The sequence below is a fragment of the Buteo buteo genome, chromosome 12 (genome assembly GCF_964188355.1).
Source record: "Buteo buteo chromosome 12, bButBut1.hap1.1, whole genome shotgun sequence".
Lineage (NCBI taxonomy): Eukaryota > Metazoa > Chordata > Aves > Accipitriformes > Accipitridae > Buteo > Buteo buteo.
Window position 1 is genome coordinate 32,982,625 of NC_134182.1, and position 6,000 is coordinate 32,988,624.

The following is a 6,000-nucleotide window of genomic DNA, read 5'->3' on the forward strand; positions in this document are numbered from 1 at the left end:
AGTGCTAGAAATAAGCTCCTTCTCAGAGGCAAAATCACATACTTTCCGGTTTGGATGTTAATCAATTTATGGGAGATTCCTAGAGAGTCTGATAAAAAAGTTAATGGGTTTTCTCCCTGGCAGATCTCCTTAGAAAGTCTACTGAATATCCACAGGGAACTTAAATCATCCTGCCAACTGTATTTTTAAATTGGTGTTCTTGAAATATCTCAGTAAAGTATTCTGTATTAACTTCTGTAGCTATGACAATAGTTTCTCAAGCAGTCTACTGGTTTAATCTTTATTAAACCGTGTAAAGGCTTTTTCCAAGAGAGCTTAACTACGGTTGAAATCATGTCAGCTTTTGCATAATTTTACATAATTTTACCTTCTTCGTGCCGTGCTGAGAGGAGCCAGCAGCCCAGTTTCCCTCCCTCTGGACCGGCGCGCTGCCCGGCGTTGCGCTGGTGACCCCGGCGGTGGTGACGTGCCTCGACTGAGCCGCTCCGTGGTGGCTCTCCCACACGGCCAGGCTGAGGACGTGGCTGGATGGAGCCCCGTGCAGGTACCTTCCAGGACACATGCTGGTGTGTTTCTATCTCTGAAGTCATGAGTGTGGGGATGTGGCTGGGTGATCAGCCTGGGGGCTTGGAAAAGCTGGGAGATCCCCAGGTTGGAAATGGCCATTGCAACTGCCCTCTCCTTTCTAGCTCAGGCCCAAGGAGCTGTACGTAAAGGTCCTTTCCTGCCTTCACACAAGATTTTCTGTCTTTATTTTGCAGGGAGCATGTAAAAAGTTTAATGGGGAGTTCAACGGGCACGTTTTTGGGTGCTCCTAGCTCCTCCCTGACTTCTAAATCCAACAAACTCCAGCCACATGAAGGTACTTGCCAGAGAGCATGGCTCTCACCGCAGCAAGCCAGCCTTTGCTCCCAGCAAGGGGTGCCATGGGGGCCAACGCCACCGATCTTCATCCCGGCGTGACCCTGCTCCTGGAAGCTGCTGTGGAGAGACAGAAGCAAAAACGTTGCAGGTCTCCGTGCCACCCCGGGCACGTCCTCAATCTGCCTTTCTGTGTTCTGTTTGGCCAACAACCTGGCTCATAACCTATTGTTTTGTAACAAAATCACTGAAATGGTACCTAAGGGAAATAACAGACCAGCTCTGGCTCCTGGAAGTGTTTTGTCTACATAGAGGACTGCCTTTGATGGCTCTTGGGAAAATGACAATGGGCAAGGTGGAAGCATATGTGCAATGCTATTAAAACCTAAAAGAGAGCAGCGGTGGAGTGGCAGAGGAAAGCATCCCTACTCTCTGAAGCCTGGGATTTAGTTACAGCTTTACCTGCGCTCCTATATTAGATAAAACTCTAGCAATAGCATTGTCCATCCACTTTTAAAATTCATACTGCAGTACTTGCCCCAGTGACCTCCTGCAGCAGTGCAACCCACCAGTTAACGAAGAACTGCATAAAGAAACATCAGATACAAAAAAAATGCCTCTTTTGGCCTGAGGATGCAAGAAGTCAGGGCTGTGACAGCATTGCACGTTCACAAGGGGTTCAGGCTGACATTTTTAACCTTGAGGAAATAACTACAAAGTTGTAGCTGTCTTTTGGTGGGAGGTAAGACCGTTTTCGGTGTTAGATTCTGTAACACACAACCTGGTGGCTGAAGGAAAGGCCCCCTCAACCCCAGCTCTAAAGAACAACTTGCGTCTCTGTTGGTCTGCTTTTTCTGGAGAGGGCAGGAGATGCTTTTTATACTTCTATGAGTCTCTGCACTGTGGTTACCAGGGCCCCCATCGACCAAGTAGTGACAGGAAAGTAAAAATGATTAATGGAGTAAATTCCCCCTTTTACCTCACTACGAAGTTCTGGATTTAGGCACGTTTCTATAGTAACAATAATGTCTTCAGAAGAATTTGTTGGTTTATCTCCTGGATTAATTCTGTGGAGTCTTACAATATTTGGAATTTAAAGCATCTTTCTGCTCCACAGAAAGCAGGTTGTTGTTTCCTTCATAAAGAACAACCAAAATTAAAGAACATTTTGACTGACATTTAATATTAGTAAACCAGGACATTTTTACAATTCTATAATGCCAACAAACACCCCAAACCAGCCCCCACCCCCACTCCAGAATAACTAAGCATGGGAGGAATATCCTATGGGAAGAATGTGGGTAGGGACTGGTCTTTTTCATTTGGTAGAGTATGGCAACATCCTATAACAAGAAAAAAAGAAAAGGTGTTTTTTCTAAAAAGCAATTACTTTAGTTCATAATTACACCATTCTATACATTCCAGAATACCATATAGTCTCTCTTTCATAGGATGCAGGTTTTGAGAAACACTTTTCTTGTTTGCAGGTGCACTCGTACAGATGTTTAGGAGCACGTATTTTTATGTCAATATGTGATATACAAACTGCTTGACTTTCCAGAAACGCTTTGATATTTTTCTGCATTGCCCTGACAACAGAAAATCACACAACGCAGTTTCTTCGCACTGGCTGTTTGCAAGGGGTCCTCCACACTTTCAGGAGGTTCAGTGTATTTCAGAGTCAATCTCTGCATTGTGCTGAAATTACTTTGTGGAGCAGAGGATTAATTCTTTCAATTTATTTTATTATATTTTAAAAGAATAAAGATTTATTGTCCTAAATATGAGTTCCACGCCTTTTCTCCCTGTCTGAAGAGATCTTTAGGGCAGAAGATGCACTAAACCCTCCTACTTTTATGTGAGTTTTATGCTCAGGCTCCCTCCAGTACTTTGACTATGAACATGAAGGGTCAGTGCCATTTACCTACCCAGAATGCATGAGTTTGATCCTTGTGACACCCTGTGCCCTTGCAGGGCAATGTCTGATACGCTCCTGGGTCCCTCTGGACTGGCTCGGAGAATACTAGTAGGATAGGCTCCCTAAAACCTGCAGCATTTTGAAGTGTTTCAGCCACAAAAACTGGGGGGGGGGGGGGGGAAGCTATTCTGAAAGATGTTGGAGACTATTCTGGCCTTTATTTTAAAAACGGTACCAAACCTGGACAGGGTCCTGGGCAACCTGCTCTCGCAGACCCTGGTTGAGTGGGGAGGCTGGACCAGATGTTCTCCAGAGGTGCCTTCCAACCTCAACCACGCTGTGATCGGAGGGCTTTATTTTCTGCTTTGCCCGCCGCTTTCTGCAGTTCCCACGCATCTCAAAGCTGTAAGACCAGGCCAAGACTTCTCGTTACGCGCGCTCATTTTCCGCAGTGCCGGCCACAGGGGACCGAAGCTTGTCAGCTGGTGGGAGGCCAGAGGAGGCACATAAAGACATTACGGAGGATGTGCAAAAGTCACCAGGGAAAACACAATTCTTCTCATTACCTGGGAGGAGGTAACACCCATCAGGCTGCAAGGGGAGCAGCAGAGCTCTGGTAGATGTGCCGGGCACTGCCGGGGGACCTCACGCCTGCTCTCCAGCTGGCCCTGGGGCTGTCGTGCCGTCTTCTGCTCCTGCAGGGATCCGAAACAGATAGAGCAAAGGCTGAGGTGGCTCTCCGGGTGGGTTTAGGAGGTCTGCCAGTAAAACGCAGAATCCTCTGATATCCTAGACTCCCCTAAAACACCACTGAGCTGTTCTCCATCTCTATTTTTCAGTATCACAGAGCTGTCGGTTGATACACCTAAACAGATACGTACACATTTTACCAGCTTGAAAAAAATATGGTCAAACTGTTGCGTAAAACCTAGGAATAAGCATTACTAAATGACCTAATGGAATATTAACATGTAACCCCTTTTTATTATTACTAATCAAGTGTATTAAACTTGCAAAGAAACACAAAGCAGTCAGAAAGGTGAGATTCTGAACATAAATAGAAAGCAATAATGCCTGAACACTGAGAGACCCTGAACCAAGTAAGAGGAGCCATTCTAAGTGCAATATACTCTATGATTTTCTGCATTTTGTACTCTGTAAATACTTTCACTCATGCTCTGACAATAGCGTCAATGCGGGTAAGCAAAAACTGTCACAATGAATGTTAAGAAACAAGTAACCTGGGAAAGTGAAAAAAAAAAAAAAAAAAAAAAAGGTAGTTATCTGCATGGGAGCACCCGTGGATATGACAGATGTCAATGTCATGGCTCCTACACATGGAGCCAAATATCTTTGCAGGGGTGATTTTGCAGTCATACAATCTTGGGAATAACTCCGTGTAAGAGAACTTGGAACTATTTGTCCTGGGTTTAAGTGTTTTTCTCTGTAGAGTTTTCAGGATAATGCTCAGACGCTGCCAATCACATTTACGTCACATCACAGAAAACAGAAATCTGCCATGATTTCATTTATTATTTCCAAACATGCCCAATCCTCTATGTGCTACTTGTCTCTAAGCTGGCAATATGCAAGATTTCAGTCTAATAAATTGTTTTCTTCCTTTTCAGATCCACACTTTTGGTATTTGAACCCGGGTACATAACAACTGAAAAATTACAAAGACTGAAGACCAGTTGAAAACTGGTATGAAGACTGAAGCCTACAGTATCCATCTGTTTCTTCACACAATTTGAGCAGTATGTCCCAAGGCTTTCAATTTTCCAGCTTCAGCATCTTTTAGGCTGAAGAATTTTATTTCTTCTCAGCATTTTTACTGAACTGGAATACACTTGAAATTTTCTCATCTCCTAAAAGGAAGGCACTATAAAAGGCATGTGTTATTTTTCTATATGTAAGAAATATATGTATATAGCTATAGCTATATTTTATTTTGGATACTAAAAGTAAGTTGGAGAAGTGGAGGGACAACTTCACAATGACCATGCATAGTATGGTATTCATACTGATAGGGACAGAAATCTTAAGGATCAGTGAAATCCTGGGAAATAGGCAGAGATCAGATTTTTTCCTGAGAAAATAGTCTATTTTTATTCGCTACTTGCTTTTTGTTTGTTGCTTGCTTTTACTAGTATTCATGAGAGTATTTAAGCATTTGCTGTTCGATATGCCTGCTCTCTATCATACCTGTCGAGTTCTCCTTACTGCCTGAAATAAAACCAGCGCTCTTCAAATGGATGATGGGTTGTGATTAGGTGTGCAAACCAAGACAAAGTGCTAATAACACCTGTTAAAATATCTCTACGCATTTCTATGGGATGAATCAGAATTGATGTGGGCAGGAAGAATCTTTTTATGCAGTGTCCCCGCTTCTGCTTAGACCAAATGCTGGTTACTTCAGCCCGAAGAGTCCTGCTTTTTGGCACTTCTTTTCTATAGGTCCATTTGTGAAGTTATGTTTTTTTCTCTCAAGACTATCTTAGCTGGGTCTTGGGTCAAGCAAACGCTTTGGAAAGGTATCCCATTTGCTCTCTAAATAGTGAACATCCCAACCCACTTTCTCCTGAAATCTATTGGGATCTGGCTTTGAGTCTGGCTCTAACTGAATTCTCACCAGCCGCTGAGGGAGTGGTAAGCTAAGCTATCCTGTCTATTTTAAGGCATTAGAAAGCAAAACACTGGGATTTTTAAGCCATGAAGCAAAACAGTTCCAAAATATATGACCAGCTCAAGGGTTTCGAACTGCCAACATCACATGCAAAATAAAGGGCCATGCTGCCTTTGTGTTACCGGTGTCATTTTAATATAACTCTGCTTTGTCACAAGACTTTTCATTAAAACAACCCTTTATTCAAATAGCATTATCTGAGGGAGGATGAAGTTAAAGAGCTGTGACAGACTGAAGTAAAAAAAAAAAAGATGTCAGATTATCAAAAGGAGTTTTGTGTGACTCACTCAGTTATTTCATGCCTGTATAAGCCAATACTTGCATCACATGTTATCATTGATTTTCATCATATAAAAATAATACTTAATTTTGAGTGTAATGTGTTCTGTATAAAGACGGAAAGATATTTTAAAGTATAATGATAATCATCTGCCTATAGCACAGAGTATTATACCTGGATGCATTTTATTGCCTTTCTTCATGGTACTCTCTGAAGCAGCAGCAGGGATTTGGAGACACAGTAAATCCTCCAAGA